We start from the raw sequence: 14,700 nt of genomic DNA on the forward strand, positions 1-14,700 counted from the left end.
ATGAGATATCACTACATACCTATTAGAGTGGCCAAAATCCAAGACACTGACAACACCAAATGATGGTGAGGATGTGGAGCAAGAGAAACTGTCATTCATTGCTGGTGAGAATGCAAAATGGTACCACCTCATTGGAGGACAGTTTGGCAGTTTCTTACAAAACTAAACATATTCTTACTAACGATCCAACAGTCATGCTCCTTGGTATTTACCCAAATGAGTTGAGTTGAAAACTTATATCCACAGAAAAACCTGCACATGGTTGTTTACAGCAATGATATATATATATATAGAGATAGATAGATAGATAGATAGATAGATAGATAGATAGATAGATAGATAGATGAGTCTCACTCTGTTGTCCTGGCTAGAGTGCCGTGGTGTCAGCCTAGCTCACAGCAACCTCAAACTCCTGGGCTCAAGCAATCCTTCTGCCTCAGCCTCCCGAATAGCTGGGACTATAGGCATGCGCCACCATGCCCAGCTAATTTTTTCTATATATATTTAGTTGTCCAGCTAATTTCTTTCTATTTTTAGTGAAGATGAGGTCTCGTTCTTGCTCAGGCTGGTCTTGAACTCCTGAGCTCAAATGATCCTCCCGCTTTGGCTTCCCAGAGTGCTAGGATTACAGGCGTGAGTCACTATGGCTGGCCAGCAATGTTATTTATAACTACCAAAATTTGAAAGCAACAAAAATGCTCTTTAGTGGGTGATTGGATAAATGAACTGTGGTACATCCAGACAGTGAAATATTATTCAGCACTAGAAAGAAATGGGCTTTTACAGCATGGAAAGACATGGAGTATAAATGTATATTACTAAGTGGAGGTAGCCAGTTGAAAAGGCTACATACTGTATGATTCAACTATACAACATTCTGGAAAAGGCAAAACCATGAAGATAATAAAATGAACAGTGAATCTGATAGCACCACTGCACTCCCTGCATTCCAGCATGGGTGATGGAGCAAGACTCTGTGGCACCAGCCTAGCTCACAACAACCTCAAACTCTTGGGAGGCAATCCTCCCATCTCAGCTTCCCTAGTAGCTGGGACTACAGGCATGCACCACCATGGCCAGCTTATTTTTTCTATTTTCAGTTGCCCAGCTAATTTTTTCTATTTTTAGTAGAGATGGAGTCTTGCTCTTGCTCAGGCTGGTCTCAAACCCTGGACCTCAAGTTATCCTCCTGCCTTGGGCTCCCCGAGTGCTAGGATTACAGGTGTGAGCCACCACATCCTGCCCCCCAAATTTTTTTTATCCCTTCAAGAGCCAATATTCACTTCCTTATCTTGATATCACCCCTTTGAGAATGCAAGCCATAGATATTCCATATCTTATTTCCATGTGTACTATTTTTGGATATTCCAATGCTATATTGTCCATATTTATATTTATACATACATTTTGTTTCTAGAATTGAAAAGCTGTGTTAAAAGGTATTTAAAAAATTTAAAAAATTAATCAATATTGAAGATTATACCAATCATATGCCAACAAATAGTATATATATATATATATATATATATATATATATCTATTGAGAATCTGGCTTCAATTTGTACATTTAAGCCATAAATTCACTTGGAATTTATTCTGGGATGATAAATGAGGTAAAGGTCTAATTATTTTTCTCCCCTAAATCTAGTTCATTGTCCTTACATACTTTACTGAATTCATCTTTTCTTGATTTAACATATATCAAATATCGTACATACTCTTAAATATATTCAGGCTTTGAATTCTGTCCCATGACTGTTTATTCCTCCTCCATTACCACCCAATGTTTATTATTCTTGATGTTTTAATATCTGATAATTCCCCTTTATGAATTCTCCTATTTTCTTGATATTTTCATGTTTTTTTTTCCATCTCAATGAATTTTAGAGTTAATTTTGTTTTAGTTCCAAAACATGCAAACAAACAACAAAAAGAAGTTTTAATACTACTGGGATTAAGATAGGACTTGTACTAAATTCGAGATTTAATGAGAACTGTAGAATACTTTTAGAGTACATTATAAAGTAAGACGTTTACAAAAAAAGAGAGAAGTGAAATAATGTTGACTTGATGTATTCCTCTGTATTCAGATGTTTTAAGTAGTAAATGACAAAATCTAGCCAAAGCCCAAGTTTAAGTAAAAAAGAGAGTTTATTGGTTCATTTAACTGAGGAGTCCAGTGATAAAGCTAGTTTTTAAGCATGTCGGGATCCCTGAGTTCAAATGATGTCATCAGGACTTAGTCTCTGTCTTCCAGCTTGGCAATTCATTAGCTTCAAATTTAGACAAACCACCATGTGGTAGCAAAGGTGGCCTGACTGCTCCGTGCTTATACGGTCTTTAGCACCTGCAACATCAGGGGGAGAGTCTTTATAGTGCCAGCAAAAGTACCAGTGATAGTTCTCATTAGACAGGTCTGGATCAAGTGTAAGAGTGGGGACGGGGTGGGGAGTTGGGAATTGGACCCATTTGAACCATACAGACTAAGGTTGTGGGAAGTGGTGGCTTCCTGAAAGGGATAGGGAACAACAAAAAAGCAGGAGTTGTACATTGTAATATCCATTTATTTATAAAAAGAGGATTTTAAAGCAACATTAAGAAATATTACTAAGCTGGAGTTCTAATACTATTTTTCAGCATATGAAAAGTTATTTGGGGGCTGTATAAAGGTATAAAGAAACCAGGTTATCAAAATATGTTGACAGAAATTAAAAAGTTACCTTTGTTACTGAATAACATTTGCTAGAATTATAATGCTGATTCTTCACAAATGACTCTTCCCTCATTTATTGATCTCATTACTGTTCAGATTCTCCCAAATCTTGCTTCATAAATTTATCCTGTTTTGAAACTTAATCTCTCCTTCTATTCTAGTTTTTTCCCCTGCTTCTAAGGAACCCCATTGTCTACCTCACTAAACAAATCAACAAGCTTCTCAATTTTCCTGTTCTTTTAAGCTCCTCTCCTTATATTCATTGTTCAAAAATAAAGAAATTCCTTAAAGTCATCAATTATTTCCATAATCACCAAATCCAATGGCCTTGGATCCTCCTTGATAGCTTACTGTCTCTGTAGTATTTGACAATGCTGACTGACCTTTCCTTCTTAAAACCTGGATTCTTAGTTCCTATGAAATTCATTCTCCTGATGTTCCTCTTAGGCTTTCTGATAACTTTCCCCCAGTTTACCTCTTACATGTGGGTGATTCTTAAGGTTGTGGCTTCAAACTGTTTCACTATTCATGCTTTTTCTTTGCAGTCTCAAACACTTCTTACTTTCAGCAGAAGACTATACATCTTCTATTTAGCTGCTTCAGATCTGTTCCTCTCAACATCTCTTTGATCTAATCCTAACTATCCATTATGAAGACACAGCTTAACTTCTACAAAATTTTCTGACTCCCCTGTTTTTTTTTTTTTCTTTTGGAAAAATGGTACTACTTATAAACTTGTATTAGTAATTTATGTATAAGACTTGTCTTACTTCCTGGCTTATAAGCTTCTTTTTAGAAAATTTTCTAATTCAACTCTGTGTCATATTGTAAAGCACAGTGTCTTCTATTTATTCATTTGTTTATTCAACATACATTAAGCACTGGCTATGTATTGTGCTAGGTGATGGGTAAGTGGTGAAAAAAAATGGTTATTGTCCTCATAGGGTTTAACATCTTGTGAAATAAAAACTACATATTTGTGATATATATTCAATAAAACTTTATTGAAAGAATGAATCTTATATCTATAACTCCTCTTTTATCTTCTTTCCTCACACTCCTGTCCTACATTCCTGTACCCTTACCCCTGATAAATCTCACAGATTTCTCAAACTCAATAGCTGAATTTGATTCATGTGCTGTGTACACACATGAATGATAAGTTTTCCTTATGTTCAAGAAACTCACAGTCAAAAGCACCTTCTCTCCCCAAACCTTCTTCTGACTTTAGTATTTCTATTAATGTTGCCACCTCCTCCTCATTCCCCAGGGGAAATCTTGGTATTCTTTTTGATTTCTTCCTCTTTCTTCCTATTTAATACTTTTCATTAAAATGCTTACCACTCTTGTTTAGGCCTTTCCACCTATAGCAGAAGCTGAAAATTAGTGACCCATGAACTGTATCTAGCCAATAGAGGTATTTTGTTTGTTCCGTATAATATTCTTAAAAATATAGTTTTCCAGTTTCTACCAAAAAATCAGAAGATCTGGCAACACTGAGTCCTTATTCTCGAAAGAACTGGCTGGAGTTTTAGAGGGGACATCTCTAAACTCTACCTCTCTAACCTCTATCACTCCTTGTTTTTCTTATATTGTCCCTTTCTCTATTTACAAAAACTTCTTAGCCTCTAACCAAGGCATTTGAATTTGCAATCTCTGGCCTATATGATCATAGAATGTTAGTACCAGAAGAGATATTAAGAGATCATCTTGTCAAACAGTCTTCATCTTCTTTCTCCTCTTCTTTCCACCCTTTAAGAGATGGGGAAATAGAGACCCAAAGAACTTATATAACCTGATCAATTTCACATAGCTAATGTGTAACAGGATTCTATTATATGCCACCAGATCCCTCCCTCAGCTTGATGGGTTAAGTGCCCAATCTAGTCCCAGTGTCAACACCCCCCAACCCCAATGTTCTCATAGGGAATTTTCAGGTTCAAGGTTTCTGTGCTTAAAGCTCAGTTTTATCAGGTTCACTATGCCCTAAGGCCTGAGACCTTTATGAGATAATCTATACCCTAAATCAGGCGTCCTCAAACTATGGCCCGGCCCATGGACCACTTTGTTTTTTTACTTCAAAATAAGATATGTAGGCCTAGTGTGGTGTCTCATGCCTATAATCCTAGCACTCTGGGAGGCCGAGGTGGGTGGATTGCTGAAGTTCAGGAGTTTGAAACCAGCCTGAGCAAGACCCTGTCGCTACTAAGAATAGAAAGAAATTAATTGACCAATTAAAAATATATATACAAAAAAAATTAGCCAGGCATGGTGGCACATGCCTGTAGTCCCAGCTACTTGGGAGGCTGAGGCAGAAGGATCACTTGAGCCCAGGAGATTGAGGTTGCTGTGAGCTAGGCTGATGCCATAGCACTCACTCTAGCTTAGGCAACAAAGTGAGACTCTGCTTCAAAACAAAACAAAACAAAACAAAACAAAACAAAACAAACAACAAAATAAGATATGTGCAGTGTGCATAGGTATTTGTTCATAGTTTTTTTTAAACTATACTCCGGCCCTCCAATGGTCTGAGGGACAGTGAACTGACCCCCTGTTTAAAAAGTTTGAGGACCCCGGCCCTAAGTGAAGTGAACTTTCCTGGGAAGTTCTAGAAGATTATGATTCTTAAAAAACAGCTTAAACCAATGACTCCTGTATAAAAAGATAAAACTTATTAGACTGGCATTGTTATAATGTCCTTAAAAATCTGTCTCCAGAGTCAGGATCAAGATGGCGGACGAGAAACACCACCAGAAAGAGTGTCTCTGCAGAAAAGACAGATTCTAGCAGAAATTAGAAAAAAGAAGCAAGAAGGCGAGCATACAGCAGACGAGGGCCAGAAGGAGGGTTACCTGAGACCCCGGGAGATTCCACGGGAGGAGGCTGCGGAGGAGAACTGGAAGCTGAGAGCGCCGGAGCAGCCCGGAGACCAGCGGGAAGGGTAGGTGGATTTGCTGTTTCCCCTCCCCTGCATTTGGGACTGCTGGTGGGCTTCCCAGCGGGTGGAGAGACCTGCGGACACCAGCCCAGAGACGGCCGCCGCCAGCTAGCGATGAGCCTGTAGTGGACACGGCACCAGACTCCCAAATCCCTCGGGGCACCTCTGTGTGCACAGACCCGAGCCGAGCGGCAGGCGCCATATTGCCTCCTCCTCCCCTCCGCCGACCCTACCTACGGCTGCCCAGAGAGACAATACAGCCACCAGCCAGAGGCACCTCCAGGGAACGGGACCTTCCCTTTTGGGACCCTACAGCTGACTAAGGGGAACTCAGACTGTGAGCTCCCTACCCGCCAGCCCTCCCAGGTGCTGCTGGCACGGTGTTCCCAGGAGAACGGTGCTGACTCAGAGGCTGAGAGATACAGACACAGCTTGGGCTCCCTGTGGGTGAATTGGGACCGGAACTTCTTTCCCTGGTGGGGATACAGTTTGAACTCTGGGACCCAGAGGTTGGACCTGCAGACCAGATCCCGTGCACCGAGGTCTAGCATACCCCGGGGCACAGAAGGGATATTTGTGAACAGCCCGCTGAGGTGTGTGTGCCTCCAGGGGCAGATCAGCGTCCTAGAGGGCAACCCTCCCACCAAAGGGAGGCAGTGTTTCTGCGCAGGGAACCTCCTCGGCGGCATCACAATCCGGGGAGGACTGGTGGCGTGTGGTCTGGCCTGCTGGCAGAGACCTAGGAGTAGCTGCGGAGTTGGGGAGGGTGGAAAGAAGCGAGGCCTGCTCCAGACTGTGGGTCTCAGACAGCCCCACCCCCACAAGAAGACTTTCTGGCTGAGCGAGACCATTCCAGCTCCACCCTGACAGGTTTTCCTGGAAGCTGGAAGCAGAGAACAGAACTTTGACCCCTGCTAACTGCCTGAGGGCAGGCTTACCCAACTCAGCTCCGCTCAGAACAAGAGCTGATAACAGGACACAAAATCAACAGCATAGCCTGTTCCTCCAAGCAAACGCCACCTACTGACAGGGACGGCATCTTGCACAGCCTTTTCATGGCACCCGCTGACTCAATATACAGGGAGTGGTCCAATCTCACCCACAGACACCACCTAACGCCTCAGAAACTAAACAAGGTGTGTGAATACCCAAACAATAACCTAAAGGAAAGAAACAACAACTGAAGAAATCAGCGAAAACTCAGGAAATATGAAGAACCAAACGGAAAACACACCCCCAAAGAGGAGCACCAGCCCCCTAGAAACGGACACCAACCCAAATCAGGCAACCAAAATGACAGAAGAGGAATTCCGTATGTGGATCATAAGAACACTCACCGAGCTGCAACAACAACTCAATAACCAACACAAAGAAATCACAAAAAGCCTCCAGGATCTGGAAAAAGAAATGGACACAATGAAGAAAAGTTTAACCGAACTCCTGGAAATGAAGAATCAATTCAGGGAACTACAAAATACAGTAGAAAGTCTCAAGAACAGGGTAGATCAAACAGAAGAAAGATTCTCAGAGATTGAAGATAACACCCTCCAACTAAATAAAACCATCACAGAGATAGAGCAGAGAAACAAGAGAAAAGAGCAAAGCCTACAAGAGATGTGGGATTATGTGAAGAAACCTAATGTGAGGGTCATAGGGTTACCAGAAGGGGAACAGAACAACACCCAAAGGTTGGACAAGCTATTTGAAGATATAATAGAGGAAAATTTCCCAGGCCTTGCTCAAAATCTCGATATACAAGTTCAAGAAGCTCAGAGAACCCCTGGGAGATTCAATGCAAACAGGAAGACGTCACGACATGCAGTCATTAGACTGACCAAAATATCAACTAAAGAGGCCCTTCTAAGAGCTGTAAGACAAAGGAAGCAAGTGACATACAAGGGAAAGCCAATTCGAATAACACCAGATTTCTCTAATGAGACTTTACAAGCAAGGAGAGACTGGGGCCCCATTCTCACTCTTCTGAAACAAAACAATGCCCACCCTAGAATCTTTTTCCCTGCAAAACTAAGCTTCATATATGAAGGAGAAATAAAGACATTCTCAGACAAGCAAAGTCTCAGAGAATTCACCAAGACAAGACCAGCCCTACAAGAAGTACTCAAAACAGTGTTACGCACGGAAAACCATAATAAAAACTCACGAATATAAAAACAACCAAAACCCAAAGATTAAAGGCCAGATAGTACAATGGCTCAAGAGAGAAATCAAAGCAACAACATCCAACCCAACAGAATGAACAGTAATTTACCTTACCTATCAGTTCTCTCAATAAATGTGAATGGCTTAAACTCTCCACTTAAGAGACATAGGCTGGCTGAATGGATAAGAAAATACAGGCCAAGTCTATGCTGTCTTCAGGAAACACATCTAACCTGCAAGGATGCATATAGACTAAAAGTAAAAGGGTGGAGATCAGTATTCCAGGCAAGTGGAAGCCAAAAGAAGGCTGGTGTGGCAGTTCTAATTTCAGACGATTTAGTTTTTAAACCAACAAAAGTAGTGAAAGACAAAGAGGGTCATTATATAATGGTGAAGGGCACAGTTCAACAAGAAGAGATAACAATTTTAAATATATATGCACCCAACTTAGGTGCACCCAGATTCATAAAGCAAACTTTACTGGACCTAAGCAAATGGATTAATAGCAACTCCATAATCACCGGAGATTTCAATACCCCACTGACGGCACAAGACAGATCCTCCAAACAGAAAATTAATAAAGAAATAATGCACTTAAACAAAACTCTAGAACAATTGGGTCTGACTGACATTTACAGAACATTCTACCCAAAATCCACTGACTATACGTTCTTCTCATCAGCTCACGGACATCTCTAAGATTGACCATATCCTAGGACACAAAGTAAACCTCAAGAAATTTATAAAAATAGAAATCATACCATGTATCTTCTCAGATCACAGTGGAATAAAAGTAAAAATCAACCCTAACAGAAACTCACATTTCTACATAAAAACGTGGAAATTAAACAACCTCCTACTAAATGATTACTTCATAAATGAAGAAATCAAGATGGAAATTAAAAAATTCTATACTCCTACACTGCTGGTGGGACTGCAAATTAGTTCAACCTCTGTGGAAAGCAATATGGAGATACCTTAAAGCGATACAAGTGAATCTACCATTTGATCCAGCAATCCCATTGCTGGGCATCTATCCAAACGATCCAATGACACTCTACAAAAAAGACACCTGCACTCGAATGTTTATAGCAGCACAATTCATAATTTCAAGGCTGTGGAAACAGCCCAAGTGCCCATCAATCCAAGAATGGATTAATAGAATGTGCTATATGTATACCATGGAGTAGTATTCAGCTCTAAGAAACACTGGTGATATAGCACATCTTATATTTTCCTGGTTAGAGCTGGAACCCATACTATTAAGTGAAGTTTACCAAGAATGGAAAAACAAGCACCACATATACTCACCAGCAAATTGGTATTAACTGAACAGCACCTAAGTGGTCACATAGGTACTGCAGTAATAGGGTATTGGGCAGGGGAGAGGGGGGAGGGTATATACATATATAATGAGTGAGATGTGCACCATCTGGGAGATGGTCATGCTGGAGACTCAGACTTCTGGGGGGAGGGGGGGAAATGGGCATTTATTGAAACCTTAAAATTTGTACCCCCATAATATGCCGAAAAAAAAAAATAACAGTTCACAAGTACTTAGGAAATCAAAAGGACTCTGGGGAAATTATAATTCTAAAGGACCACTAATTCCTGTGGTATTTTCAGTTTCAACACTTAAAAAAAATTCTGTAAAGGAAATACAAGTCTATCTTAAAATAATTTTCAGATAAGTAACTAGTCTATAGCAAAAGTTAGTACTGTCATTTGGATGAATATACTAAAATGAGAAAACACAATTTTTTGTTAAAGATTTTGCTTTCTTTAGAATCTATATCTAGTGTTTGTGAAGGGTGTTGGATATGTTTATTTTATTGTTTGAATATATTGTAATAGATTAAAACATGTTTTTATTATCATTTTCAAAAAAAAAAAGAAAATGTAGTAAATAAAAAGTGGGACAACACTTTGCCTACTCTAGAAAAATGTACAAGAAAAGAAATAAAAACATCATAAGCCATAAAAAAAAAAAACAGCGAGACCCCGTCTCTACTATAAATAGGAAGAAATTAATTGGCCAACTAATATATATAGAAAAAATTAGCTGGGCATGGTGGCATATGCCTGTAGTCCCAGCTACTTGGGAGGCTGAGGCAGCAGGATTGCTTGAGCCCAGGAGTTTGAGGTTGCTGTGAGCTAGGCTGACGCCATGGCACTCACTCCAGCCTGGGCAACAAAGTGAGACTCTGTCTCAAAAAAAAAAAAAAAAAAAAAAAAAATCTGTCTCCAGTCTTTCCAGACTTACTCTCTAGTGCTCACTTGCATATATCTCATATTCCCAGGAACTGCGTGTGTGTGTGCTGTATCCAAAACATACCCTATGCATTTCCAACCTTTTTGATTTCATTTAGTGTTGTTCTGTTTACCTGGATCATCTTTCCTCAATCTCTGCCTGAAAAACTTTTTTCATCCTTTAAAATATCTGAATGCTATCTCTTCTATAAAGTAGGGTATCTAGTTAAGAAAATGGTTTGCATGGGACAGACTTGGTTTGAAATCCTGGCTCTAACCTTTACCAGCCATGTGACCTTGGCTAATTTATCTAATCTATGTAAACCTCAGTTTCTTCATCTGTAAATGGAAAATAGTATCTCCTTTTACTCATGGTTGTTTTGAGAATGAAAATGAGTTAATGCTTAGAGAGCTTAGCACAATGCAGGCAAATTATATGCAAAAAATGGTAGCCATAATTACTACTTCATTAGCTGAAAGTATTTCTAGTACTGTGAAATCTCATCTCACTTTTTTGGTCTCAAATACTGTTTTTTTTTTGACAGAGTCTTGCTCTCTTGCCCAGGCTAGAGTGCCATGGCATCAGCTTAGCTCACAGCAACCTCAAACTCCTGGGCTCAAATGATCCTCCTGCCTCAGCCTCCCGAGTAGCTGAGACTACAGGCATGCACCACCATGCCCGGATAATTTTTTCTATATATTTTTAGTTGTCCAGATAATTTCTATTTTTAGTAGAGATAGGGTCTTGCTCTTGTTCAAGCTGGTCTCGAACTCCTCACCTTGAGCGATCCTCCCCCGCTTTGGCCTCCCAGAGAGCTAGGATTACAGGTGTGAGCCACGGTGCCTGGCCTCAAATACTGTTTTTTTTTTTGAGACAGAGTCTTGCTTTGTTGCCCAGGCTACAGTGAGTACCCTGGCGTCAGCCTAGCTCACAGCAACCTCAAACTCCTGGGCTCAAGCAATCCTTCTGCCTCAGCCTCCTGAGTAGCTGGGACTACAGGCATGTGCCACCATGCCTGGCTAATTTTTTCTATATATATTAGTTGGCCAATTAATTTCTTGCTGTTTATAGTAGAGGCGGGGTCTTGCTCTTGCTCAGGCTGGTTTCGAACTTCTGACCTCAAGCAGTCCTCCCGCCTCAGCCTACCAGAGTGCTAGGATTACAGGCGTGAGCCACTGCGCCCGGCCTCAAATACTTTTTTGATTTATAGTTATTCACATTAATTATTCTAGTGTTCATGATACTAATTATTCATCTTACTAGCTATTATAAATATATTTTAGCTATATTATAAATATGCTATTACGTATTATAATTATTGTTACATAATAGATGAGGGTAGGGACTTTGTGTTATATATGTTTATATTTCTTACAGCATTTAATAAGAACTTATAATTGCTGAGTTAATGAATATGAGTCTAAACTTTCTGAGATGTTCCTAAATTCTACAAAAATAGAAAACACAATAGTAACAGTGAATATCACATTATTCCCTTATGAGAACCATGAGAGAAATTTTTTGCAGGCTTTTATACAAAAACTATGCTTTTCTTAAGCAACTTAAAAAAAAATCTTTTTTTTTTTTTTTTTTTTTGAGACCGAGTCTTGCTTTGTCACCTGGTCTAGAGTGCCTACTCACAACAACCTCTAACTCCCGGGCTCAAGCGATCCTCCTGCTTCAGCCTTCAGTCCTGGGAATAGCTGGGACTACAGGCATACGCCACCATGCCCGGCTAATTTTTTCTATATATTTCCATATACTTTTATTTCTATATTTTTCTATATATTTTTAGTTGTCCAGCTAATTTCTTTCTATTTTTAGTAGAGATGGGGTCTTGCTCTTGCTCAGGCTGGTTTCGAACTCTTGGCCTCAAGCAATCCTCCTGCCTTGGCCTCCCAGAGTGCTAGGATTACAGGTGTGAGCCACCTCACCCAGCCAAAAAATATCTTATGGACCATGTGAAACTTATAACTGTATTTTTCATTTGCTTTAGTTGTTAGGAGACTCAGAGCCCAATTTATGGTAGCCTCCAGCAATTACACAGGACATTTGGGCATAAATTTTTTAGGGGTATTAACATGCCTCTGGCTTTATTTTGTTTTCCAATTACCTTTGCCTTGATTTTCTCTTTCAATCATTTTATCCTATTATAGTGTGCATCTTTTTAAAACATATTCAATCTTTTATGAGAGTAGGGAGACATCAATAAATAATACATATCTATAAAACACATTTTAAAAAATAGTTCTTAAAGCTTGTTAAAGCTTCTAATTAACACCCACATCCTCTTTCCAGTTCCACTTCCAATATAAACTAATTTTGGTACCTGATCTACGAATCCCATCTCCTCCTATTTATTTAGGGAGTCAGTCAGTTATCCTCTTTTTTGGCAGTATCTTTAAGTCTCTTCCTATCACTGCTTTTTTTTTTTTTTCATGTACTAATAAACATCATTCTCTCCTCCTTAAAGAAAAATACCAATTTCTTTGTTTCACTTGCCATTCTCCTCTGGCTACTGACCTCCTCTTTTTTCCTTTACAGCCAAACTTCTTGAAAGAATTGTCTCCACGTGCCACATCCACTTCATCTTCATCTCTGTCTTTTCAATTCACTGCAAACAGATTTACATTAAGGTCTTCAATGACTTCACTGTTGCTAAGATTTTAATACCAAAATTATATTATATATATATCTATATATCTATAAAAGCAGGACACAAAATGGTTATCCCCAAAGAAACTCAACTATGTCAAAAATATTTATACAGAGAAGAAAAATTGATAGGTAATACATGAAAATTTATTTCATGTAGCTGGTTACTTCTGTGTAGCTGGATGAATTTTATTTTCTTCTTTTTTATTTTCCATAATTTTAAAAACAAGCACATTAGCGCACATTATGATGTAAATTAGAAACTCAACTTACATTTTCGAAAAGGAGGCAGAAAACTAGAGAAGAGACAGTGAGGAGCTACTGGGCCACACTTCATTTACTCTAAAAGACTGACTCAAACAAAAACAAGAGGGCGCGACCAGATGCCCAGGTCCGGCAGTTCTACTGCGGGGAACCACGGATAACCTCCTGGTAGAACAGTCTTCTTTTAAGAGGGTTCTCATGACCCTGTCGCTCATCGCAAAAGATCTCTGAGCATCTCAGCCTCTCTCGCTAACGGCTCCAAACCGCAGATAACTGTCAATCGCCTCCGGTTGCCCCGGTAACAGCTAACAACCTCAAACTCGCCAGCGTAACTCTTCCCAGAATACTGCGCGCCTTCGCTCTTCACTTCCGGGTTGAAGGCCCGAATTCTTCCGGAAGGGGGCACTTGCCTGTGACGCCGCGTTTCCTGGTTGCGTGGGGTTACTAGACAAGAGTGTGGTATAGTTTGGGGGAGGCTGGTCGAGACTGTTTTGTTGTTTCCCAACATTTAAAATGAGTGCAAGGCTAAGGAAAAGCTTTAATCTCACGAAATTTTCGTCGGCCTTTGACAAATAGATAAGACGTTAGTGATTGAAAAGCTGAAAGGTGCATGTGTTAGCTTTATTTAGCTATTCCATAATGTAGAAATATTTCAAAACATATACACTACAAGCATATATAATTTTTATTTGCCAATTAAAATAAAAATAGCTTTAAATGTTAAAAATCTGTGTTGAAGTGAAAATACAGTAATGAATTTTTTTTTTTTTTTTGAGACAGAGTCTCACTCTGTTGCCCAGGCTAGAGTGCTGTGGTGTCAGCCTAACTCACAGCAACCTCAAACTCCTGGGCTCAAGTGATCCTTCTGCCTCAGCCTCCTGAGTAGCTGGGACTACAGGCATGCGCCACCATGCCCGGCTAATTTTTTCTATATATATTAGTTGGCCAATTAATTTCTTTCTATTTATAATAGAGACAGGTCTTGCTCTTGCTCAGGCTGGTTTCAAACTCCTGACCTCTAGCAATCCACCCGCCTCAGCCTCCCAGAGTGCTAGGATTAAAGGCATGAGCCACTGCGCCTGGCCCAGAAATGAAGTTTTGAATTAAAATGTTTTATTTGGCAAGAAAGAACTAATTTGGGGCATACATGTAGACGAGGTGGTATTTGGTATGTCTGAAGTATAAAGAGAGGATTAGAGGTTGTGTAAGAAGGAGAAATGCTACATATTCTTCAGGAAAGTTTATTGGCACTATAAGGTTTTGGGGAGTTGGCAAGCTGTGATTGGTGAGTGACTACAGTGAGTGAAATTAGAGTTGTAGCAGGTAGTTTATTAGTCATTAGATAAAATTTGTTGTAGGTTATAGTAGGCAGTTTTACCAGTCAGGATTATAGAAAATTATATTTTTGGAGCAATGTTTTGTGCCCTGAGTGTTTTTCCCCCTGGCTTCTCAACTGTATTTTAGTTGGGTATGCCAAGAATGACTCAATTTGTATGATCAGCTTTCATGTTTTTTTGGATCAAGATCTTTTTTTTGAAAGTATCACTGAATAACTATTATTTTTATTTTAAAGACAAGGTTTCCCTGGCTGGAGTGCAGTGGTGTGATCTTTTAATAGCTCATTCACTGCAGTCTTAAACTTCTGGGTTTAAGTGATCCTCTTGCCTCAGCCTCCTCCTAAGTAGTGGGGACTACAGGCTGGCGAAACCATGCCTGGCT

The 14,700-nt window shown here is 39.7% G+C and overlaps 1 long non-coding RNA gene across 1 annotated transcript; it reads right to left on the bottom strand.

Moving 5' to 3' along the window:
- Positions 1–2,132: 2,132 nt before the first annotated feature.
- Positions 2,133–13,351, bottom strand: LOC105878009 (uncharacterized). The gene is made up of 3 exons (XR_001157169.2): positions 12,991–13,351; positions 12,586–12,676; positions 2,133–2,347 (listed from the first exon to the last, which is right to left on the bottom strand). It is a non-coding gene; the product is annotated as an uncharacterized LOC105878009 (long non-coding RNA).
- Positions 13,352–14,700: the final 1,349 nt, after the last annotated feature.

Source organism: Microcebus murinus, chromosome 10 (genome assembly GCF_040939455.1).
Source record: "Microcebus murinus isolate Inina chromosome 10, M.murinus_Inina_mat1.0, whole genome shotgun sequence".
Lineage (NCBI taxonomy): Eukaryota > Metazoa > Chordata > Mammalia > Primates > Cheirogaleidae > Microcebus > Microcebus murinus.